The sequence below is a fragment of the Haemaphysalis longicornis genome, unplaced genomic scaffold, assembly GCF_048455015.1.
Source record: "Haemaphysalis longicornis isolate Haplotype H1 unplaced genomic scaffold, Haemaphysalis longicornis Haplotype H1 scaffold_7, whole genome shotgun sequence".
Lineage (NCBI taxonomy): Eukaryota > Metazoa > Arthropoda > Arachnida > Ixodida > Ixodidae > Haemaphysalis > Haemaphysalis longicornis.
Window position 1 is genome coordinate 170,479,138 of NW_027526422.1, and position 26,031 is coordinate 170,505,168.

Genomic DNA, 26,031 nt, shown 5'->3' on the forward strand with positions numbered 1-26,031 from the left:
GATGACTGAATTTTATTGAAAGAAACAACGAAATATTTACGAAAAGCAAGAGCACAAGCAGAGCAAGAACCGCAAACAAAGGTTACAATACGATTATTAAACAGAGGTGTCACCCTCCGCAGCCTTGCTGCATGCAAAAAAGAGTTTTGGGCGGCGTGGCTTTGGAGGGCGACACCCCTTTTTAATATTATTCTAACCTTTGTTTGCCTTTCTTGCTCTGCTTGTGATCTTGCTTTTCGTAAATATTTCGTTGTTTCTTTCAATAAAATTCAGTCATCAGTCAGCGCCCGTCATTGTCAGTTTCCTCGCCCTATGTCTTGCGCTGTTTCTAATCAAATTCGAACCGTGGAACGCACGGCCGAAGATACCGCTGCCGCCACCCGGCAGCGGCCGAGGAAAATGCACGTACATGCGCAGTGGAAATGTAGGGAGCGAGGCTTTGTGTCCCACTGTGATATGTTGCCCTCTGCTCGCTCTAATGCTTGCGTTGTTGCCGTGCCGCAAGAGCGCTGAAAACAATTGTTAGCGATGAGGCGCGAGACAGCATCTGCGGCCACTGCGTGCTCGACTCAAATGAGCGCTTGACCCCCGTGTGTGCCGGCGTCACATTGCCGACATAGCTTAGCATGTGGAATGCAGTAACTTGAAGAAATAAGGATGGGCGCCTGCATCACGCTCAAACCATATTCAGTGCTGCCCGCTGCGCTGATTTCTAAGAGCACTGAGGTGCCTGACAAAAAAACACGAGTAAATCGGGCCCTCAAAATTGTTGTGGAGGGGCAACTGGTCTATTGAATGTCCTTTATTCTTAATTTGAGTAAATAATAGAATTATGCTAGTAAAATTTCAAGCCCACAGAATGCTTGCAGTTATTGTAAATCACTGCAGACAAATTCTGGTGGTATATCTATTGTTTGCTACCAGCACTGAACTCGCGAAATGATTCAGACATGAGTCTGTTTAACAAACACGAATTCTTGGCGGCCAGCTCATTGTTCAATTCCCGAGCCACTGCACCACGAACGCAAAACAATGCAGTGCCATCAGGAGTTAGGCGGCACGCATTTATTTTTGTCTCCATTTCTGTGCGCTGGTTTTCTTCAAGAAAGCATGATGAGTTCTACAGTGTGCCTTACGAAAGCGTACACGCGTTTCCCAAGCAAGCACTGGCCACAGCTGAAAGCAATTACGCTCACATTGCTCTACACGCGACCAACACTTTCAGCTGCAGCGGCAGTTGTACTTTCAGTGCATGCAGCACACTTGCTGCATGGTGACAAGGCAAGATATTGAGAGAGGAGAGGGCGACATATCCCAGTGAGACACGCAGCCTCACTCCCGAAATCTCAACTGCGCATGTTCGTGCGTTTTCCACGGTCACTTCCAGGTAACGGCACCAGTATCTTTGGCTGTACGTTCCACTGTTCGTATTTGAATTGTCCATGGCTGTACATTTCAAGCAAAATCTGTGTATATATACTGTAGCCCCCGCATTACTTCAGTTAGGAATGCTCTTTGGGTTTCTTTTTACGATAGTAACCGGAAAAAACGGCTGCGGAAGAAAAAAATGGTGCGTTCGAAATGACGCAGAAAGGTTCCAGCCACGCCCGAAAAAAAATAGTGCATTCCAAATGCTGCAGAAACGTTGCAACACAGGAACAAAAAAAGTGGCACGTTCGAAATGCAGCAGAAAGGCTCCAGCCACGCAAGAAAAAAAATACGAGTTCAAAATAACGCAAAACAACATACGAATTTAACGCAAGCACAAGAAGAACAGAACTCCCGCTGGCGATATTGCAGAAATAAAGCTCGGGAACACTGCGAAGGCGGGAAATTTGAAAGGGATTAAGTGGCAGCAGTGAGCGGATAAAGGCGCTGCATTTCATTATGGCGAATCACTGACAGTTATCGTCACTTCCGACAGCTTTCACGTTCATCGGAACGGCTTCAATTTTTCAACATGGCGCCGGTCAGCAAGCGGCCGTTAGAGGAGGTCGAGGTTTTTCAAGCCCAAAATGAGGTTATGATCGTGCTGGTGTCGTAGAAGAATGGTGCGCGGCACCAGCAATGTTTCAAATGGTCGTGGACACCGCTGTTGCTGGGCTGAAGTGGCACACCTGCCTCGACGACGTTGTGGTATTCTCCCGGACTTTCCACGAACACCTTGCAAGGTTGGAGACTGTACTCCAGGCCATTCGTACGTCAGGGTTAACGCTGAAGCCTGAAAAGTGCCGCTTCACGTACGAGGAGCTCAAGCTTTTGGGACACGTCGTCAGTGCCGCGGAGTCCAGCCTGACCCGGCGAAAACTTCAGCCAGAGCTAAATTCCAAAGTCCGAAAGACAAGAAAGGCGTGCGAAGATTTCTTGGACAATGCGCGTACTACCGGTGCTTCGTCGCAAACTTCGCATGGATTGCAGAGCCACTGGCGAGATATAGCTTACCGTTTATCACGAAGCGCTCCGCTCGGACAGCAACCGGGAGGCCCATTGCGCATGCGTGGTGCGCTTGGCCGCGAACGGCGTTGGCTCTGGTTGCGCTGAGCGGGCCGCTGATACCGGAGCCTTCCGTCGAAAACGGTTAACTCTCTATTACGCGCTTGACGAAAGATAGCACCCCTTTCAGCTGGGAAAACGCCCAAGATACAGCATTCTGTGAGCTGCAACGATTGCAAAACCCGCTTGAGAACGCTCAAACGGAAATGCATACGGAGGCTAGCGATATTGGCTTGGGGGCCGTCGTCGTCCAAAAGCAAAGCGGTTGCGAAAACATAATCACCTCTGCGAGCCGTGGTCTGACAGAGGGGACAAGGGAACAAAAAAACTAGACCATCTCCCCGAAGGAACCTAAGTGGTGATGCAAAGCATCTCAAGGTTTCCCCCCCCCCCCCCCACCTTTTCGCGCGGGGGCAGCTTTCGCGGCGTGGTCGCGTTGACGAGCGGCATCCGGATTCGTTTGGCGACGCTGGCGTTTCGAAGCGGCTTCTCGTTAGCGAACCGCATCCAGATCCGCTTGGCGACGTTGGTGTGCCGAAGCGGCTTCGCTTTCTCGCAGTGTGGGCATAGAGAAAGAAATACTGGTAAGAGTGGACACTCCCATAGAGCCCTGCGGCCGAATGACTGTACTCCAGTGTAGCGCACCGAGCGGACGGGCAGCCAAACTACTAACCATACTCACGGCCGGGCTGGAGGAGCGGCGGGCGCGCAGTTTCATACGGCCTGCGCTTCGGGTATAGTTCCCACCTTTCACCGCCGCTAGTTCGTGGCGCTTCGGACCAACCCTCGCCAGTTGACCCACAGCACGGCGTGTTTCCGTCTCCAAAACGCCGTAACGCCAAAACTTCCGGTGACGTCACACAAAAATAAAAAACAAAAAAACAAATACGCAGAAGCCGTCTATGCATTAAGTAGTAATAAGGATAATCATAAAAAGTAAAAATATTGCTGTGCGTGTAAGCATTTGCATCGAAACGTTTCACGCATTAACGAAAGTGGGGCGGATGCGCCACGAGCGCCTACTAGTCGTAGAAAGCACCCGTAAAAAAAAAAAAGAAAAAGAAACAATGGCGTCTTTTGATGTGTGCGACATTCTTCCTCCATGGTGTGCGATTTGTCCACGAAGTTTGTGTAGGAACTGTTACGAATGTAGTGCATCATAAGGCCGATAAGGCTCTAAAGTCGTCTGCGCCGTGTGTGTCTTGCCAAGTCGTCATTTGTACGTGAGGAAGTCGTGGTGGGCTGTTGTTACTCGGAGCGTCGTCACCTATCTCCTGCCGAGAACGTCCTGGCTTCATTTGTTGCTGGTGTGTTGTGTGTCTGTAGCAGTTATAAAAAAAATAATAATAATAAACAGCGGGCGAGCGCGATCATCGTACAGGAGGCGATGGCGCGCTGCTTGTGTTTACATTCTCGAGTGACAATGGTTGTGATCGCATTGTTTTTCAGCAGTATGCCAAGCTTTTCACATGGACCATTTCAGTGCGGTTGCTTGCCCCGAGGCCCGTCGCCGAAGCTGTAATTAGCGATGGCTTTATTGAGGGTATTTACTAATTAACAGTGAGCGGTAGCGGTATGGTAAAAATGCACACAGACTGCCTTCACTGGGAGTTGTGAGCCGGGAACGCTGTTTTGCGTTCCGCCTGGACGGAACGATATAAGCAAGGGCTTTCTCGAAATCGAAGTTCACGAACAAAAACACAGCCTCCGAAAAAGTTGTAGTTCTGGGTATTGTATTTCTGAAATGCAAGGGCGGAAAGTACATTGCACGATTTCTTTCTCAGCCCGCTAACAAACGGTGATATAATCGCAGGAATAATATTGGAATAATAGTGCAGCATCTGAGTTGGGACCATTTTTGCAGGGGCCGTGCTCACATTTCTCGAAATTTCTATTTCCCCGGAACGCGTATGTGTCAAAATTGGAAGGTTAGCAGCAAAAGTAGATAAAGAGAGCGTTAAAATTAAACTGCACCTGTTGACTGTCATTCGCGAACGGTTTTGTTTATTGTCTGTACCATCTAACAGTGGTTCAGAGACCAGAGTCACGTCACTTTGTTGGTACAGTGTAGGGTATGGGGCATCTCATAGCACCATTCCCTAGTAGGCTGCATTGCAGGTGCTTAAAATATAAATTATAGCCTACATCTGAGAATGTAATTCCCAAAACCTGTCACCGAAATCATGGAGGTGCAATTGACAAAACTTTTTTCACTTATTCTCTACAGCTCCAATGCCACTATCTACCACCAGCTCAGCTCCAATTTCTAAAATTTCAGTAACTGGCGACAGTGCCAGTGTTTCAGTAAACTACTTATGTACTTTATTGCCGCTTTCCAGTTTTCACAGTTTTGACTACAATTTGCGTAGACTTTTTGTACCATTAATTGCAATTTTTGAGGTGAAGATGTGAGCTAGCAGTCCCTTTTTCTTATATTGATTTGATCAATCGTGTTGGAACACAAACCAAAAAAAAAATTGCACTTTCCAGCCACCTCATTGCATAGAGGTGATTTCCTGTACAAGCTGGGTCAACTTGTCAAGTGTAGTCACACGCCAGGAGCATCTTCTAGTGGTAACAAGGGCCGAGCACCAGGCTTGTACCTATTTTCTCAATAGGTGCCCGGCACCACCAAGGCACACGAATGCACATGGCAACTTCCACAGCTACGCTGCACACTCTACTCAGTAACCGCCTGTGGTAGGACATGCCGCCAGAGTCTTCCTCCCTTCGGCAATGCGGTGTTGTAGAAGGCCGGGGCCCCACCAGATTGACAAAGGTCGGTAGCCCCTCGCACGGGTAAAGGCAGCTTTCCAGGCGTGAGTTATCCTTTCAAAGGTCCGCACTTGACCAGGGACACCTGTACCCATTAAAGAAACCAGTGGGTGCCCGGCGGTGTGCAGATTCGAACCCAGTACTTCCCCCATATGAGGCGAGTGCAGTACCTCTGAGGCATAGCCACATTACGTTTCTGCAGTGCACTGCAGAAAAGTTGTGTCCACGTAATCCAGGAACACATTGACCGCCAGACTCATAGGGTTTTCTGCAGAGGGTTTTCTGACACCAGTGCTTAAGGCGGTTGCAGACTGCCTCCGTATCAAGTTTAAAAGGCAAAACGAAAGTGCAGAGGCCCGATGAAAACAAGGTGAAAGTGATGCCGTATCTTCATAAGCCGTCGCACAACATAAAGAAAATTATTTCATGGCGCAGTGTTCGAGTAGTGTTTTCCGCACCATGAAAGCTGTCCAGGCTGTGCACGAACATTGAAAACGCCAATACTCGGAGAGCTGGCAAAGGTCATGGTGGAGGTGTGGGTCCTATACAAAAATTACACTTGTGTTCATGAGAAGCACCAACTTCACAGTCTCTGGCATGTTCTCTCACCGCGGCTTCATGGCTGTAAACAAGAGGTGCGCTTGAGAAGCAGCGGCTTTACAGCCCGAGGGCCTCACATGAATCCATTCCAGTGTACAACATAAGTCTGCAATTCTTGCCGTAGCCTTCTAGTCAGAAGCAACAGCCCACCTCTGCAAAGGAGCAACATTAGCACCTCGAAGGACTGACATCAAACCATTGCAACCTGCTGGGCAACTGGTTCCTATCCTTACTGCAGCTGTACAGCCAGAATATCTTGAAATGCAGCAACATGAAGCGCTTAGGTCCTGAAATATTCTGATATGCCGCCTCATTTTCTATTCTTACCACAGCTGCATAATCAGATGCAACTGTGCATGCTTGAAAATCGGTGACACAGCACTCTGAAGCCCCTCCAACTCGTCATAGTTGCTAGAACAATAATAACTTCCAAGTGTATGGAAGAGGTGTTGAATCTAAACAAACTTTATATTTATGGGTAGTCTCTGAAAAAATTGTCCCACTTGGTAGAATAATGGCTCTATCGTTGTAAGGGGACGCTGGACACCTGACTGTTTGCCAATACACTTTGTAAAATCCTTTGGAAAAATTTATACTCTACTGGTAAACTGCACAAGCACCAAAATGTAATCATGAAACTCCAGCCATCACTATGAAGCACAATTTCAAAAGCACATTTTTATTGCTCACGAAGGTCATTCTACAAACTCTGAAGAAAAATAAGGGAAAGATAAATTGCTGGGTTCATTCCTCAGAAATGCACTGCACAATTCCAAAATAACATTAATAGCTGACAACACTTCAGACAGAATCTAACACTGCCAACAAAATAACGGCAATTTGAGATCAGTACACCCTTAGTCGGCCCCTTTGATGCCACCTTCATTAGCAACGGGAACAACGAACCAGCAGCGTAGCAGGCATACTAAAACACTGCGTGTATGTGGATTTTTAAAATCAATTTATCAAAAACACGTCAAGCAATGCCGCGGGGCCACATACTTTCAGATTTCTGCAATGACGGGGTTCAAATCCAGCAATGTCTTTGGTTCCTTTTTCATAACTTGTAAAGAATACTACTGTAGTGTCCTATGTAGTGGCGCTGTCATCCCGTACTCCGGAAACACAGCCGCGTGTGGAAATTGCGGCGCACAAAACTGACAACTGTCTACCTCCGTAGCCAGCGGTTGAACCTGCTTCACGTGTGGCCATCTCGAGGTCACTTTCAACAGTACTGTCGAAGTTTGCGTCGCGGGCGTGGAAGACGCCCGGCCTGAGTCGCCGAAATTGTTCCAGAGGAAGACGCTGAGAGTCATGAACATTCTTACTGTTCACACTGATAATTAAGCGTACGGGTGTCTACTTTTATGTCGGGGTTCAACCTGTTTCTCTGGCATCACCCCGGCGCATCATAAAATTTTTAGTGGACACTGGCTCAGCTGTATCGATGATGAAAGAACAAAGCTTTCAAAACCTATTCAGAGACCAAGTTGAGCTGAAGAAATCGCAACCAACATTACTGGATTTTTCACGTCGAAAAATTCCTGTGCGTGGACAGTTCCCTGCCCTCACTGTGCACAAATCGGAAACAGCTGTAGTGACCTTCCACATTACCAAAGGTGGAACATCACTTCTGGGTATTGATGCCGTACAAGCTTTTGGTCTCCAGATTGTGGGCACAGAATTACACTGCCTTACTATGGCCAAACATTGACACAAACCAAGTAAAACGTTGACACAAGCCCCAAAATGCATCCACAGCACTCAAACAAGTTGTCACCGCCCACCACGAAACCACGCGAGTCTGAAGAAATAGTCTCTGGTGACGTCTGTACATCAAGATGAACTGAGACAAGCGACAGTGGAGGATAACACTCCGAGAAGTTTCCCGTTACGTGCAGACATCGTGGCCGCCCCGCAAGAATCGGGCACCTAAGCTGACTCCATACTATGAAGTCCAAAAGGAGTCGACAGCAGTTGATGGCATGCTCTTCCGTACTAAGCGCATCGTAGTTACTGTCAAACTCACAGCGACTTTTGTCCAGCTGCTTCACAAATCCCACCCTCGTATCGTGAAAACCAAACAATGCCTATGAGAGAAGTATGATGGCCAGGGTTAGGCAAACATGATGAAACAGCTATCCGCAGTTCCATTTGTCAGCACGCGGAAAAAAGTGCCAAGATCTCACCCACACCACTTCAGCCAATTCCTCTTCCTGACAAACCTTGAGACAAGATAGCTATTGACGTTGTTGCTCCTTTTCAGCGTGCACCTGGAGACTACCGATTTGCCATTTCAGTAGTTGATTATTTTTCAAAATGGCCAGAAGTGGCTTTTTGCACTGACGTTACCACTCACACGGTGACGAAGTTGCTTCTAGCACTCTTCGTACGTGAGGGTTACCCTACTGAAATAGGGTCTGTTCACGGTCGACTTCACATCAAGGGAATTTGAGTCCTTCCTTGAAGACCGTGGAATCAACCACATCTTTTCTGCCGTGTACAACCCACAGGCAAGTGATCTCCTTGAGATTTGATCGTGTACTGAAGTCATACATTCAACTGGCTCTGCTGGAGCAGCGTCCAGTGAAGGAAACTGTGAGTACTTGGGAGTATACAGAGCCACCCCTCGCAGCACCACCGGTCTCTCCCCGGCCGTTCTTCTACATGGCCGACACATGAGAACTTCTTTGGACGTCATTGGTCAGCTAACAGCTAACTTCAGCACAAATCCTTCACGGGAGATGAGTCCGCTCGGAAAAAGAGTCGCAGAGTGTGAACGAAAAAGTAAGGCATACGCTGAACAACAGCGAGCTGCAAGAGTCCCCAAGTTCCAAGTTGGCACCTACATACGAGTGAAGAAACCAGTTCCTGGACCAGTTCCTGGCTCCAAGTTATGGACCACTATTAAAGATCCTCAAAAAAATTGGCCGCTGATCCTTCTATCTGGAAGACGGTAGAACTTGGAACGCTTCACAGCTATCAGCGGTACCAAAAGAGGCATCACCAGGGCAAGAAACTAAGGACCACTCTTGCACGTACAACATGCCCCCGTTGACGGACTACCAAAGTAGAGCTGCACCATTGAAGACTTGGATCACTGCACCTGGGGGTCCGCCACAAACACAATCTGCGAGTTCATCCGCAGATCAACTTGAGTCTTCACGCGCTGTACCACCACATGTTCCACCGAGCCCACCACAGCCGCAAGGTTCGCAGCCACAAAGCCTGGCTCCAGGCTCTGGCATTGAGGAGTGCAGTGTACCGGTAGAGGGAAACGGACTCAATGCCAGGGCCACCACCTGACCGGCCCAGGAGAAATCGCAGACCTCCAGTGCACTTCCAAGATTACGTGCAGTGATTCGACAGCTGTCAGGGCTCATACAGACAGTTACTGTATTGGTGATTTCTGCACACAAACGGTGACCGTATTGGTGATTTGTTCAGACAGGACTGTCTAGCCTAATGATTGTTTGTTCCCCGGGAGGGAAAGATGTAGTGGCCCGCAGAAGCACCAGGTGCCGCCATATTATCCGTCGATGCCAACATGTGGTACCACCTCTGTAATATGCGTACGCGCGCACCACACACACACACACACACACAAACACACGATGTGCAGTGCAGTGTATCTGTACAGCCGACATAACTACTTATGCTTACGAACAACCATAGTCCATAGCAGTCATGAAACACTCTATATAACACCAGCGCATTTGATTACTGAACAATATTCGCGCTCATTCATACTGCTTTGTTTGTAAGATACGCAGTCTCAGACGATTGTGTACAGGATAAAAACGCATCGTTGCTCCGATTGTACTACCACCCAGAGCAACCTGCGAAACCACTCCGTAAAGGATACCTTCCGTTGTCAGTAGAGTGAACTAGAATGTGAGTTGTAACACCAGCTACGTAGGCCTCACGTTTAACGTCGGGTGAGCCCATGTTCACAGCCAGAAAAAGAACCCTTGTAGCTTGTCACCACTGCTGTCGTAGAACAGAGCCACTCAAATTCCATCAGGGAGATTTTACACAGACACACAACGCACCAGCAACAAATGAAGCCAGGACGTTCTCGGCAGGAGATAGGTGACGACGGTCCGAGTAAAAACAGCCCACCGCGACTTCCTCACGTACAAATGACGACTTGGCAAGACACACACGGCGCAGACGACTTTAGAGCCTTATGATGCACTACATTCGTAACAGTTCCTACACAAACTTCGTGGACAAATCGCACACATCAGAAAACCCCATTGTTTCTTTTTTTTTTTACGGGTGCTTTCTACCACTAGTAGGCGCTCGTGGCGCATCCGCCCCACTTTCGTTAATGCGTGAAACGTTTCGATGCAAATGCTTACACGCGAAGCAATATTTTTACTTTTTATGATTATCCTTATTACTACTTAATGCATAAACGGCTTCTGCGTATTTGTTTTTTGTTTTTTATTTTTGTGTGACGTCACCGGAAGTTTTGGCGTTACGGTGTTTTGGAGACGGAAACACGCCACAGCACGGGCGGGGTAGAGGAGCGGCAGGAGCGGTGCGCGCGGATTTGCCGCTGCCCTAGCCCTGCCGTGGCTACAGGTGATACCTGCCAGTGTTAATTTACATGGGCGTTCTTAAAATAGTTGATTCCTTACCCCCTTCTGAATTTTCGGTCTATTAGGGTCAAAAAGCCTAACATTATTATTCGGAAGCGCCGAATCAAACATTTGAAAGAAACATTTCAACGCGGGGCGCATGACGAAAAATATGCGAGGTCTTCATATCTTATCAGCGACTGTATTATATGAAAATGGTGAGACAGGCAAATAAACACGGCACTTTACGTGACTGAAATATCATTTCTTATTTTTTTATTTTTCCTTTCGGATGATGTTTTGGTTTGCACACGCACAGGGCACGACCAGTGACGCGAATGATTTCCCGTCGAGGGAGATAGGGTTATCGCTTAGCTAAACGTGATTCTGCTATTCACGCTCCGGTCGGGCTGAGCGGCCCGCCGGCAGCGAAGCGCACTGTCAAAAACAGCGCTCGGCCAGAAGCGATGCGTCGACTAACAGAAAGGCGGGTTGGAAGGGCAGAGGGTTGGTTCGAAGCGCCCCCACTGTAAAGAATCTGCTGTATTGGTTCCTTCTTGGTTCCGCAGGCCGTATGAAAGTGCGCGCCCGCCGCTCCTCCAGCCCGGCCGTGGTCACGAACGTCTAGTACGCGGCGTTGCCACTGCCGCCAGTGGCGCTGACAGCCAACATCGAGACCTCGGCGGAGTTCGGTTATCTGCAATATAATATTACTGCTGCTAGAGGGGTTGGTAATAATTCTATAAAAAAATTATTGTAAATATTAACATAGGACTCACAAGGACATAATATTAACATAGGACTTTTCACGCTCAGTTTTCACTTGAATGCGTAGCTGTGCCATAGCCATCGCAAACCGACTTAAAACCAAGCCAATGTTGCTTGTTCGCCATCCTGGATGTGCGGGCGACAACGTGTTGCGGTCTTTCTCACTGTTCTGTGAAAATTTACCGCTTTGCTCGTGTTGTTGGCGATTTATTTGCCGTGTGCGAATCTTTTCAACCAGCATCGAAGGTCAGACATTGCAGTGCAGCTGGCGATACATCAAATTTATTGAAGGAAAAGCCATCGTATGCGCTCTTCTACCGCCGGTGAACATCCTTTGTGTGTCATGTTGTGTTTGTCCGCTATGATCGTACTGTGAAGAAGCTTGCGAAGTGAGGTGTTACCATGCCTGTTAGCCACGCTTTGAAATCCGTCAAATTCACCACGCTGGGAGCCCCGCTGGGAGCGACGTTGTTATAAGGTAAGTTCATTCTTTCCGAGCGGTCCTGTACATTTCATCATGACTAACGTTGTGCAGACCTACCCGAATGGCTATACTCACGACTTGGTTATTTGGCGCTATATAAACAGTGTTTTTACGCATGCCGTCTCGAGATTGACCTAAAGGGTACGATTTCGCTTCAGCTTTTCAAAAATACTGTACGTAAGTGTAACAAATTGAAGGGGGTATTGTACCGGCACACATTTTGACATCAATCGGTAGTTTTACTGTCTTCCGCGCTGCTGTATTGCTTTCGCGTGTAATATATTTGTATGTATCTTAAGCTAAAGGTCTAACAAAACCTTTGAAGGCAAGTGACGAATAAATAAAATTCTAGACGCAGTGCTGCTACAGAACGGAGCAGCAGCCCTGTATTGCCTGGTACGAAGTGTGCTAAAAAAAGAAAGAACACCATGATTAAGGTAAATAAAATGTTTGATGAACGAAGTTAACGAAAATGAAAAAAAAATGAGGGAGGTCGAATCGAACAAGTGCCTGTCCGATCAATAACAGACGCACGAATACTGCGCTATGCAAACACACCTGACAGCGCTAGGCTGAGAGGCAGATCTACCAGTCACAAACAGTATAGTGTGTTCAACCAGTTAAGAGAGATGGCGGTAAAATATACCTACAAGCTAAAGTGCTGGCTGCCGGCAACATATTTGCGTCCTAATTTGAACGATTGTTTGGAGAAAGAGCGTTTCTGAGTGCAGAGCAGTGACTCAGGTGACAAACGTGGCCTAAAATGTACTTCATTCCAGCTAAACAAATAATGCCCAAGAATATAACAAATTCATTTAATACTTTTGGAAAATAGAGACTGTGTATCCACAGAAGCTAGGGATTAAACCCAAAACATCTTTACACAAGTCTGATGCGTTAGCTTGACACCCTAAAGGCAAGCAGACACTTTGGTTTTAAAACCAATGAAGAAAAAAATGTGCTGCGTAAGGAGTAGTTGGAAACAGACTGCACACAGTTATATATCAGCCTTTTACCACAAAGTACCAATTATCTCCACGTATCTTTCTGGGAATTTCTCATTGGCCAATTTTTGTCTCAGGTGCTAGGCAGATTGCGCTAGAACATGTACAGGCGTCAAACTTTCTAACTGATGAATACCGGTTTTGACTAAGCACTTGCTCGACTTGCTGGCATAAATTGAAATTTGCCATTCCTTATAATCACAACCTGCTGATTGCCTTTCTCGGAACAGTTTTGAATAAGTTGGGCTGAATGTGGTGTGAGTAATAGCAAAATCACTGAATAACATTTTGGCTGAACGTGGCATCAGACGTGCCACTGACTGATGCTACACCGGCATTGCGCGAGGGCTTAGTCGATCTGTTGTGACAAATGTTCTGCCTCTAGGAATTACCCAAATGATTGGTCGGCACGGTATCACTGTACTGTTTTAGTGCTGCTACTGTATAGAAAATCTCGCCTAGCAAAGGGGAAAAAAAAGCTTTTACATTTTTTCTCATTTACAGCAACTCTGCTGTTTTTTCCTCTCACCAAACAAAATTGTTTCGTGTTCTCGTTGTGTGTAAACTGGCATCACGACCTTGTTATACTGGGACACTCCTCTGGCATTGTTACGAATAAGGCAAAAATGTCGATATACCCATATCTCATATGATCCCTTCAAGCTGCTGCTTAGTGCTACTTGTTCGTTATACGTACTGCAAGGCACACACCATACTTCAGCGTTGCAAGAGTGTGAAAGACTGCGAAATTCAACTTACATATTTTTTTTCTGTCACGTTCTTTCTGGCAAGTTTTTTTTTCTTTTACTGTTCATGTAATTTTTTTCCACTAGTCGGTAAGCACAAAGTATTATGCGCTCATTCATTCATAATGCCATTTGCAATGATTGCCTGTTGTAGTAACTTTAGTTTGCAGTACCATCTGACACTAGTTTTTTTTTAATCAAGGCTACAATTTTGTAAACCAGCTCAACAAGTTGACAGTTATGTAATTTGGTTTTGACATTTCCAGCATTGAAATTTCACAAAACCAAATCCACAGGTTGACAGGTATGCTTTTGGACAGGTTTGGTAGTGGCTCACCCAGTCTTGATAGGCCTAAGCGGATTTCTTCTGGGCCTCAAAGATGTGGAAGACACGATAACTAACCCATGCGAGTGATTTTGTGGCTCCCTGCGGGCATAGTCGTTCCTCTAGATTTCAGGTACTTTGATGCGGAAGGCATTCAAGTAAAGGCATTCCACTCCCTACCCATTGTAGAATCAATTGATGTGGTTAGTTTGCCTTGATGCATTAAAACCTGAAACAAGCTTATACATTTTTTGAACTGCTGTCTCCTTGCCTTGCTTTCCAAAAATACAAACCATCTAACATATAAAATAGGAAGCTACTTAGACCAGCATGCTTAATAAGAAGGGGCGCAATCATTTCGTACTATACTGGTGGAAACAAACAAGTCTGTTTTTTGTATTTTGCAGGCTACACAGTCAAGTAGCCAAGTGGACCCTGCAAGGCTCCAGTCCTCCCGTGCTGCTTTCGTGAGCAATAAAGCAAGCATTGCCATGAGACACCTCACTATTTCACCTGCTCAATGCACACCTTGATTTTTTGCATTATTGAAGCAGACTCACTATATATTTAGTACAGTCAACTGAACTTTGCGAGGCATTGTTGAAATAACTTGATAAAAGACTAAAATGAAATCAAACGGGCTGTCTTGAATATGCTCAATAGGTTTTCATTTGACATTTCTCAACCCCGCACGGGGCACCTTGAGTAATCTTGGTGACGGTACTGGCGATACCGCGGACCCCGAGCCCCAAAACATAAGCTGGATCCAACCGTGGCGATGTGTTTATAGGTGGAGGGTTAGAAACCACGAACGGTGGCCGTCGGAGCCCAGGTCAAGCTCCGGCGGATGGGCTCCCTGTCTGTTCACCAGGCAGGGAGCTCCGGGACCTCTTTGACTACCAGGGTAAGGTCAAGGAAGAAAGTACCCCCGTCTCCCTGCTTTTTCCTATGCCATATGGATAAATGAAACCCCCCCCCAGACGTGATCGGCCCCCTAAAAGGGGCCGCACCGAAGTATCTTTTCCTTCTTTGCCTTCTATCTCGCTCCCAAAGCCAGGTAACTACCCTCGTTTTTTGATCATGGAATCTGTGGACAAATCGAAGCCGGTTTCCTCTCAATCGGTATTTCTTGTTTCTAAATACCTTGAAGGTATCATCGGCAAAACATATGACGCCAAAAAACTCAGAACTGGTGAAGTGCTAGTTGAAGTTAAAACCAAGCAGCAATCTACAATCCTCCTGAAACAAACCCGCATGGCAGATCTGGAGATCAGGGTCACACCCCACCGCAGCCTCAACAGTTGTCAAGGTGTGATCTCTGAGGCAGATCTCCTAACCGAGACAGAGACTGATCTGCTCGAAGGCCTAAAAGAACAAGGCGTGACAGCAGTAATGCGCATCGTCATCAGCAGAGAGAACAAAGAAATAGCCACCAAACATCTGATCCTGACTTTTGACCGCTGCACACTGCCCGAGCATGTCAACGCAGGTTTCATCCGTTGTTCTGTCCGGCCGTACATCCCGAACCCGAGGCGCTGGTTCAAGTGCCAGAGGTTCGGGCATGGTACCAACTCCTGTCGAGGCAGAACAACATGTGCCAAATGTGCCCAGCATGATCATCTCTCTGACAACTGCACTGCAACCAACTTCACCTGCCCGAATTGCCAGGGTCCACACGCAGCATACTCTCGCGCTTGTGAAAAGTTTCATCTTGAAAAAAAATCATTAACCTTAAGATAACCGAAAACATCACCTTCCAAGAGGCGCGAAAGAGGTTCGCCTCCTTCCCTCTGGGCAGGTACGCCGACGCAGCTCGCCGGGGGGCGGAGCGGCGTTTGGTTTCGGCGGGGACCCAGTACCGCGAGTCGGACTTGGTCTCGCCGCCGCCCCCCCCTGGGTTGCCTATGGCAGCCCAACCCACCTCCGCACCGCCCGCTCACCCAGCAGCGGCTGTGGTGGCAACAACGTCTGTTGGGGATGCCGCTGCATCCACTGCTTCCTCTCCACCGGCCCAAAGCACACGCAAGGGCACGGAGATGGAGACGGAGGCAGTCGCAGCGACCCCCTCCCCCGCCTCACTGCCTGTGCCACCTGTGGTGCTCCCCACGCCTTCGGCACTGGCAGCGCAGGCAAAGAACACCCGAAAGGGTACCACGTCAAGGGGGCCCAGTCCGCTGGCCACCCCCTTGCCATCAGATGATGACATGGACGTCGAGCCCTTCCGGCTATCATCGCAGCGGAAGGAACGGGCTGCGACGTCCAGGTCAGTAGAGAAGGTCAGAAAACCCCTTCCAAGAGTGCAAGCCCCGAAAGACCCTACATAAATAATCACACTCCAGTAGCTCTAACACATCATAATGGGAAGAGAAAACATTGTTCAATGGAACTGAAGAGGCCTTCTGAATAATCTTGACGACGTGCATGAGATTCTGCATGCCAATCAGCCAAGTTTAATGTGTGTCCAGGAAACACATCTTAATTCCAAACACACAAATTTCTTGAATAGTTACCTGGTATACAGGAAAGACAGGGATGGCGGCACACACTCTTCTGGTGGTGTGGCCATAATTGCCCGCAAATCCTTAGCATGCCACCCTGTCACCTTGAACACTGTCCTTGAGGCTGTAGCAATTCGAACAATAATATTTGATAGGTTGATAACGGTATGCTTCATATACATTCCTCCTGATGTCTCACTCTCGAGCTCTGACTTCGAGGCGCTGGTTGACCAACTGCCCGAACCATACATCCTTACAGACGACCTTAATGCTCACAACTCTCTTTGGGGCTCTTCCAGAACGGATGCCCGAGGTCGCCTGATAGAGAAATTCCTTACATCTTCTGGAGCATGCCTTTTCAACAATAAACAGCCTACATACCATAACATAGGACATAACACATACTCATGTCTTGACTTGGCTATTGGTTCTGCAATTCTCTTTCCATGTCTTGAATGGGGCGTGGGCACAGACCCATATGGTAGTGACCATTTCCCTACTTCATTAACGCATATAGGTACAGGCCCGAGCAGTCCATCTTCCGATAAAAGGTTTAATGAAGCAAGAGCTAACTGGAATACATTTACAGAGACATCCAAACTACACCACACATCCACAGGACACCTACACGTTGAAGAAGCTACCCAACTGCTCACGGCGCACATCCTCGACGCCGCCGAAAGTGTCCATTCCCCACACCTCTGGTGCCCCGCGCAACCAGCGGAGGCCGTGGTGGAATGAGAACTGTAGGCGGGCGCGAGAGGCCCAGAACAAAGCGTGGGGTATCCTTCGTCGGTACCCCACGTCGGGTAACCTCATTTTGTTCAAACGGGCCAAGGCGTTCGGAAAACGTGTGCGCCGTGAGGCAAAACGCGATAGTTGGCGTACATTCATAACATCAATTAACTCCTACACAGACACACGGAAAGTATAGACGAGAATACGTAAACTCAAAGGACAACAAACACACACCCTGCCTCTGGTCAGCACAACAGGGGACACACTCGTAGACCAGGCTGACACACTCGCACAACACTTCCAACACGTGTCCAGTTCAGCACACTACACAAACACTTTCATGAAACACAAACAAACGGCCGAAAAGAAGCCTATACTAGATAACAATAGGTCAACATCTTCTTATAACTCAGAGTTCTCACTGTATGAGCTGAGGGCTGCTCTGAGCACGTGTAAACCCTCAGCTCCAGGCCCAGACAACATCACATATACAATGATACAATACCTGCACGCAGACACTCTTCTAACACTCTTACACCTATATAACAAGATATGGCTTTCGGGGCACATTCCAAACTCTTGGAAGGAGGCTATAGTTGTAGCTTTCCTGAAGGAGGGAAAGGACCCGTCGTCTCCCTCAAGTTACCGTCCTATTGCCCTGACGAGCTGCCTGTGCAAGCTTCTCGAGAAGATGATCAATCGCAGGCTCGTGTACTTCCTCGAGTACAATGGTCTTCTCGAGAGCTGCCAGGCAGGCTTCAGGGCGGGGCGATCCACGAACGATCAACTCGTATCTCTTGAATCCTATATAAAGGATGCCTTCGTTCATAAACAGTATTGTGTAACGGTGTTTTTCGACCTCGAGAAGGCCTACGACACCGCTTGGCGGTACGGGATCCTCAGTGACCTAAAGTCATTCGGTGTCTCGGGTAACATGTTAAACACTCTTGTCAGTTACCTGTCAGAAAGAACGTTTCGAGTGAGAGTCGGTGGTGCACTCTCAAGGGTTCACGTGCAAGAAAATGGCGTGCCACAAGGTGGTGTGTTAAGCTGCACTCTTTTCATAGTAAAAATGAACTCTCTTGGTAAGGCACTGCCACCCACAATCTCTTATTCCATGTATGTAGATGACGTCCAGATATCCTATAAATCATGTAATATGTCAATCTGCGAATGTCAAGTCCAGCTTGGTGTAAAGAAACTTGCCGGCTGGGCAGACAAGAATGGTTTTAAATTGAATCCTGCAAAAAGCTCCTGCGTTGTGTACTCCAGGAAGCGCGGGGTCCATCCGGACCCAGACATTACTCTTAATGGCGTGTCGCTTCCTGTGAATAAGGAGCACAAGTTCTTAGGTGTGGTGTTTGATCACAAACTCACATTCATTCCCCACATCAAGGAACTCAAAAATAAATGTCTCAAAACAATGAATATACTTAAGGTTCTCTCCCACCAATCCTATGGTTCCGACAAAGAACTCTTGCTTCGCTTGTATACTGCTTTAGTTGGGTCTCGTTTGTACTATGGCAGTGTGGTGTATGGGTCGGCGACTAAGACAGCCTTGCGAATTCTTGACCGAGTGCTACACTTGGGCCTTGGTCTTTCGTCGGGTGCTTACCGCACTAGCCCTGCTGAGAGTCTGTATGCCGAGTGTAATAAGTGGAGCCTTGAGAACCAACGGACGTACATGGACTTACTTTATGCTTTTAAAATTTCATCGCTGAATAATCATCCTTTTTATCCTGTCTTTAACGATACATCCACATCTCTGCTCTTTGTAAATCGCCCATCCGTTCCTCTGCCCTTTTCACTTAGAGTGAAAGAGCGAGCCTCGGATCTGAGCGCTTCGTTTTTAGACGTGCACAGGTCATCCTCTTTAAACATTTTACTGCCTTGGCAAGTTCGCCCTGTGTCCTGTGACCTTTCTTTTATGAAACTTGACAAAAATCGGGTACCGCGAGCTGCAATACTTCAGCACTTTCTTTCTTTGCAGTTCAAATACCCGCGTGCTGAATTATACAGTGACGCTTCTAAAACCTCTACTATGGTGTCGTGCGCTGCTCATGGTCCGGATTTCAGTACATCCAGAACCATGAGCGTGCACACAACAATTTTTTCAGCAGAAGCGTACGGAATTTTACTGATTGTACGACATATCCTTGAAAATCAAATTCCCAATTCTATCATCTACACAGATTCCTTGAGTGTTGTTCGCGCACTGTCATCGCATACACCCCCCAAAAACCACATAGTTAATCTTGTATTTAAATCTATCATGTCTGTGTATGCGCAGAAGCATCAGCTGCTCCTCTGCTGGGTCCCAGGACACGCTGGGATCGCTGAAAACGAGTTGGCAGACGAGAGGGCAGCTGCTGCTGCACTCAGGAACACTGTAGACATAACAACCGTACCATATACAGACCCCAAGCCATAAGACAACACTTGCGTAGAACATGGCAAACACACTGGAGTGAACAGGCAGATAACAAGTTACACGCTATAAAACCATGCTTGGGACCATACACCACTGACACACGCAACAGACACACAGAAGTCGCCTTGGGTAGGCTGCGGATAGGGCACACCCATGCAACTCACTCGTATCTGCTGACGGGATCTTCTAGACCCCAGTGCGGCAGGTGCGGGGAGGCCCTATCCGTAGTGCAGATACTAATCACATGCAAGGCACTTCACACAACACGACACAAACAGTTCAGAGAACTCTACAGACAACATATTCCCCTACATCCATCGTTTTTCCTAGGTGATGATGCCATTGTTTCCGTGAAACGTGTGATTGAATATTTGTCCGACGTCAAGTTTTTAAACCTCATTTCCTATCACGCATCATGAAATCTGGCCCTATACACCAGCCATGTTCATTGTAGTTTTGTGACTTTACTTTTGTTTTTGCTGATTTTACTTAGTGTTTAAGGTTTCACCCCTATCATCGAGTATTGTTTTGGCGCTCTTTGCCCCAGTTGGCCTTGCGCCATAAACATTCAACGATCATCATCATTGACATTTCTCAACAGGAACTCAACAGGAGAATCAATAGATAGTCAACACAGACTCAACTGGAACTCCACTGACTTTTCTCAATAGACTTTCAATTGATACATCACAACAGAAACTCAACAGGAAAAGTGTATTGAGAGTCAACAGAAACTCAATTGTAAATCAACAGACATGTTGAATATAGTCAATAGACTTTCAATTGAAACACAGCGTTGAGTTTGAATTGAAACACGGCGGCCAATTTTCAACGAGAACTCAATACAAAATTTCTATTCAAAGTCAATTGACTGTCAACACATTGTACTGAGTAAAGTCAATTGACTTTCAATTCAAACTCAATAACCATTTTTGTAAGGGCGAGCAGGCACCCATGCCTGCTTTTTTGTGGCACCAGACCTGAAATAGGCCCCTCCGCGTTGCGGAGAAAAGGAGAAAACTACCCGGCATGTGATATATCAAAGGCCGCCGAAGAGAACGCCACGAGCTGCCCCCCTCTCCGGGAGAGAGCGCGCAGCTTTCGTCGCGTTGCCCGCGGTCGAGTTGAGAGGGAACGATTACGCGCGATTTCTCATCGCGCGTAGTTTCGTTAATTGTGAACGGATTTTCATAATTCTTGCGGGAGGAGATTTCTGGGACAATAGACTTTATCACAAAATACATTACTAGTAGTCAATGGCAAGTGTTGCAGGGTCCCTTTAAGGCGAACTTTGAAAGCATCCGAGAGCTGTAAGGTTTGCCCATAAATTCCGTTCTCAACCCGCTAAGGCGGCGTGCCACATTACGCACGCTTTGTCCTGGCGGGTGCACACAGAACACAAAAAAAGCCGGAATGGGAGTAAATTTAGGCTTGTGTCATAACTCAGTACCAATTCGGAGTTTTCAAAACTCCTTCCAATGGGAGTTTCGCCTCACTCCCATTATTTCGGCAGTTTTTTCAGTAGCATATGGGAGTTTCATTTTACTGCCACTACAATGGGAGTTTCCAGGGGTGTCATTGGGAGTGTATTGTTTCCTCCAACACGAAGGTTTCAGGGGCCGCGTTGGGAGCAGTGTTGACCTGCATTCGAGGTTTTTTTTTGTATGTGTTTTTATGCGCTTCATGTATATGCGCTGCAGTGAAATTTATTATTGTATTTGGGAGTTCCTAATAAGGGCACAGGCCGCATTTTTATTCTGCGTAGGGGATCACGTTATTTCTAGTCTTTTTCCGCTTCAAACGTTGAATGGCGAAACGTGAAAAGTTTGTTTTCTGCACAGCCAATTTATTGCATAAAAATTACATGAATGCGATATACGTGTGAACACGTTAATAAGACAATAAAAACACTGAATCAACAAAAACACCTACATCGAGAACACAAGGTATCTTGGTAAGAACTTTATCTACTACAACACTCCTCAACAAAAAAAAATTTAAGCCATTTGCAAACAATGAGGTCAGCATGTCGTCGGTGCGCTGTTTGCTTGCACCTGCCTCCCAAACGCTGACGTTGCCGCACCCCCTAACACGTTCCTCTGGAAGCCACAGCAGCACATTCATTAGAGGGATAGCAAACCGCTTTAAATCTGTGGTAACAAATACAGAAGCATATTGGGCATCTGACCAGAAAGAAAAAAAAAAGAACCCCGCACGGGGCACCTTGAGCAATCCTGGTGACGGTACTGGCGATAGCGTGGACCCCGAGCCCCCAAACATAAGCTGGATCCAACCGTGGCGATGTGTTTATAGGTGGAGGGTTAGAAACCACGAACGGTGGCCGTCGGAGCCCAGGTCAAGCTCCGGCGGATGGGCTCCCTGTCTGTTCACCAGGCAGGGAGCTCCGGGACCTCTTTGACTACCAGGGTAAGGTCAAAGAAGAAAGTACCCCCGTCTCCCTGCTTTCGAATGTATCGTATGGCATTTTCCAAACCCCCCCCCAAACGTGATCGGCCCCCGAAAAGGGGCCGCACCGAAGCTTCATTCCCACCCTTGCCAACAATTGCATCCCAAAAGCCAGATAACTATCCGCGCTTCTTGATTGTTGAATCTCTTGACAAGTCGAATCCTATCTCCTCCCAGTCAGTGTTCCTTATCACCAAATTCCTTGAAGGCATCCTTGGCAAGTCTTTCCAAGCCAAGAAAGTGAGAACCGGCGAAGTTCTGGTCGAGGTGAACACTCGCCAGCAAGCCACAAGCCTCCTTACCCAGAATCGCATGGCAGATCTGGACATCAGAGTCACACCCCACCGTAGCCTCAATAGCTCTCAGGGTGTGATTTCTGAGCCAGATCTGATAAATGAGACGGAAGCCGATCTGCTCGAAGGTCTGAAAGGCGAGGGCGTGACGGCAGTGAGGCGCATCACCATGCGGCGAGATGATAAGCAAATCATGACAAAGCAGATAATCTGTACATTTGACCGTTCCACACTCCCTGAATCCAACAAAGCGGGTTTCATTCATTGTTCTGTCCGGCCTTACATCCCGAACCCGCGGCGCTGTTTCAAGTGCCAACGGTTCGGGCATGGCACCACCTCCTGTCGTGGAAAAACAACGTGTGCAAAATGTTCATTTCAAGATCATGATACAGATAACTGCCAGGCTCAACAATTAATGTGCAGCAACTGTCATGGACCTCATGCTGCGTACTCCCGCACGTGTGAAAGGTTCCAGATGGAAAAGAAAATAATCAACCTCAAAATCACTGAAAACATCACCTTCCCAGAGGCGCCGAAGAGGTTCGCCTCTTTCCCCCTGGGGAGGTACGCCGACGCAGCTCGCCGGGGGGCGGAGCGGCGTCGGCGTACTTCACCTGATAGAGAAGTTTCTTACATCCTCTGGAGCATGCCTCTTCAACAAAAAACAGCCTACATATCATAACTTAGGACAAAATACATACTCTCATCTTGACTTGGCGATTGGTTCCGCAGTTCTCTTTCCTTGTCTTGAGTGGGGTGTGGGCACAGACCCATATGGTAGTGACCATTTCCCCACTTCATTAACGTATATAGGTATAGGCCCGAGCAGTCCATCTTCCCATAAAAGGTTTAATGAATCACAAGCAAACTGGAGCACATTCACACAAACATCTCAACTACACCACACATCCATAAAACACCTACACGTGGAGGAAGCCGCCCAACTCATCACGGCGCACATCCTCGACGCCGCCGAAAAGTCCATTCCCTAGGCCTCCAGTGGGTCCCGCAGCCCAAGGAGGCCCTGGTGGAACGAGGACTGCAGGCGGGCGCGAGAGGCCCAGAACAAGGCATGGGGTGTCCTTCGCCGGTACCCCACGTCAGATAACCTTATTTCATTTAAACGGGCCAAGGCTTTTGGGAGGCGAGTGCGCCGTGAGGTGAAAAGGGAGAGTTGGCGCACCTTCCTCACTTCCATCAATTCGTACACAGACACACACAAAGTCTGGACACGTATACGAAAACTAAAAGGACAACAGACACACAGCCTGCCCTTGGTTAGTACAACAGGGGACACACTGGAAGACCAGGCTAACACACTCGCACAACACTTCCAACACGTGTCCAGCTCAGCACACTACACTAATACTTTCATGCAACACAAAAAATCTTCAGAAAAGAAGCCCTTACGAGACAAGAACAAGTCGAATTCTGCTTACAACTCTGAATTCACACTTCATGACCTGAAGGTTGCTCTTGCCACTTGTAAGCCTTCAGCTCCAGGGGCAGACAGCCTTACATACACCATGATACAACACCTACACCCAGACACTCTTGAGACACAACTACACCTCTACAACAGAATATGGCTTTCGGGGCAGCTTCCAAGGTCTTGGAGGAGGCCATAGTGTTGGCCTTTCTGAAGGAGGGGAAGGACCCTTCCTCTCCCGCAAGTTATCGTCCCATCGCCCTGACAAGCTGCCTGTGTAAGCTCCTCGAGAAGATGATAAACCGTAGGCTCGTGTACTTTCTGGAGTACAACGGTCTTCTCGAGGGCTGCCAGGCAGGCTTCAGGGTGGGGCGATGTACCAATAATCAACTTGTTGCACTGGAATCCTACATAAAAGATGCATTTGTCCATAACCAGTTCTGCCTTACAGTATTTTTCGATATTGAAAAAGCTTATGATACAGCCTGGCGCTATGGCATCCTCAGGGACCTTAAGTCATTTGGTGTCTCCGGCAACATGTTGAACACTCTTTGTAGTTATTTGGCTGAACGAACCTTTCGAGTGAGGGTTGGCAGTGCACTTTCCAATGTATATTTGCAGGAAAATGGTGTGCCGCAAGGTGGAGTTCTAAGCTGCACGTTGTTTATAGTTAAGATGAACTCCCTCCGAAAGGCATTGCCGCCGACCATTTCCTGTTCCATCTATGTGGACGATGTGCAAATATCTTTTAAATCCTGTAACCTGTCAATATGCGAACGTCAAGTACAGCTCGGTGTTAAGAAACTTGCTGGCTGGGCGGACCTTAACGGGTTTAAACTAAACCCGGCCAAAAGTACTTGTGTTGTGTTTTCCCGCAAGCGCGGGATTAACGCGGACCCTGAGATTACACATAACCGTGCACCTATTCCTGTTAAAAGGGAGCACAAGTTTTTAGGTGTCATATTTGATAACAAGCTCACGTTCATACCTCACGTCAAAGCACTTAAACATAAATGCCTCAAAACACTAAACATTCTCAAGGTCCTCTCCCACCAATCTTATGGGGCAGACAAAAAACTACTTCTCCGGGTCTTTACCGCCTTAGTCGGGTCTCGATTAGACTACGGCAGTGTCGTGTATGGGTCGGCATCGAAAACTACCCTAAAAAGTCTTGATCCAATACTCCACTTGGGTCTGCGCTTTGCGTCGGGTGCCTTCCGCACTAGCCCGACCCAGAGTCTATATGTTGAATGTAATAAGTGGTGCCTTGAGTACCAACGAACGTATGTTGACTTTCTCTACGCTTTTAAAATTTCATCTTTGAATAACCATCCTTTTAAACCTGTTTTTAATGATACATCCACATCGCCACTGTTTGTAAATCGCCCGTCTGTTCCTTTGCCGTTCTCACTTAGAGTGAGACAGGAAGCTCCAAATTTCGACATCTCCTTTTTAGACATTCACGCATCTTCTTTTACTGACGTGTTACCACCCTGGCAGCTTCAACCTGTGTGTTGTGACTTGTCCTTCGTGAAAATTGATAAAAGCAGGGTACCACAAACTGCTATTTTGCAGCACTTCATGTCCCTGCAGTCTAAGTATGAATGTGCAGAGTTTTACAGTGACGCATCAAAAAGTGCCCTTACTGTGTCGTGTGCGGCGCACGGACCCGATTTTAGTCTCTAAGACCCTGAACGACAAGACCAGCATTTTTACGGCGGAAGCCCATGGATTTTTGTTTGTTTTAAATCACATAGTGCAACATGAAATACCCAAGTCTATCATTTTCACAGATTCACTGAGTGTTGTACATGCATTGTCATCCAACAAGTCTTCTAAAAACAATGTTCTTATAGTGTATAAAACCTTTATGTCAGCATATGCATTAAATCTCGACGTGATCATGTGTTGGGTTCCAGGCCACTCTGGGATTGCGGGAAATGAGACCGCTGATCAGATGGCCGCTGCTGCTGCACATACAAATACACCGGACATAGCAGCAGTACCCTACACTGACCTCAAGCCACACATCAGACAACACCTTCGCGAAACATGGCAAGCACTCTGGAATCAACAGACAGACAACAAACTACACATAATAAAGCCACTCTTGGGACCATACACGACTGACGCACACAACAGACACACTGAAGTTGCCCTTGCTAGGTTACGGATAGGCCACACTCATATAACACACTCCCACCTGCTCACAGGGTCTCCAAGACCTCTGTGCAGCAGGTGTGGAGAGGCCCTAACCGTGATCCACATCCTTATACAATGTAAGGCACTCGACATTACACGACGCAAACACTTCCCACAACTACACACGAGACATATTCCACCACACCCGTCATACTTCTTAGGAGATGAAGCCATGTTTTCAATCAAACGCGTT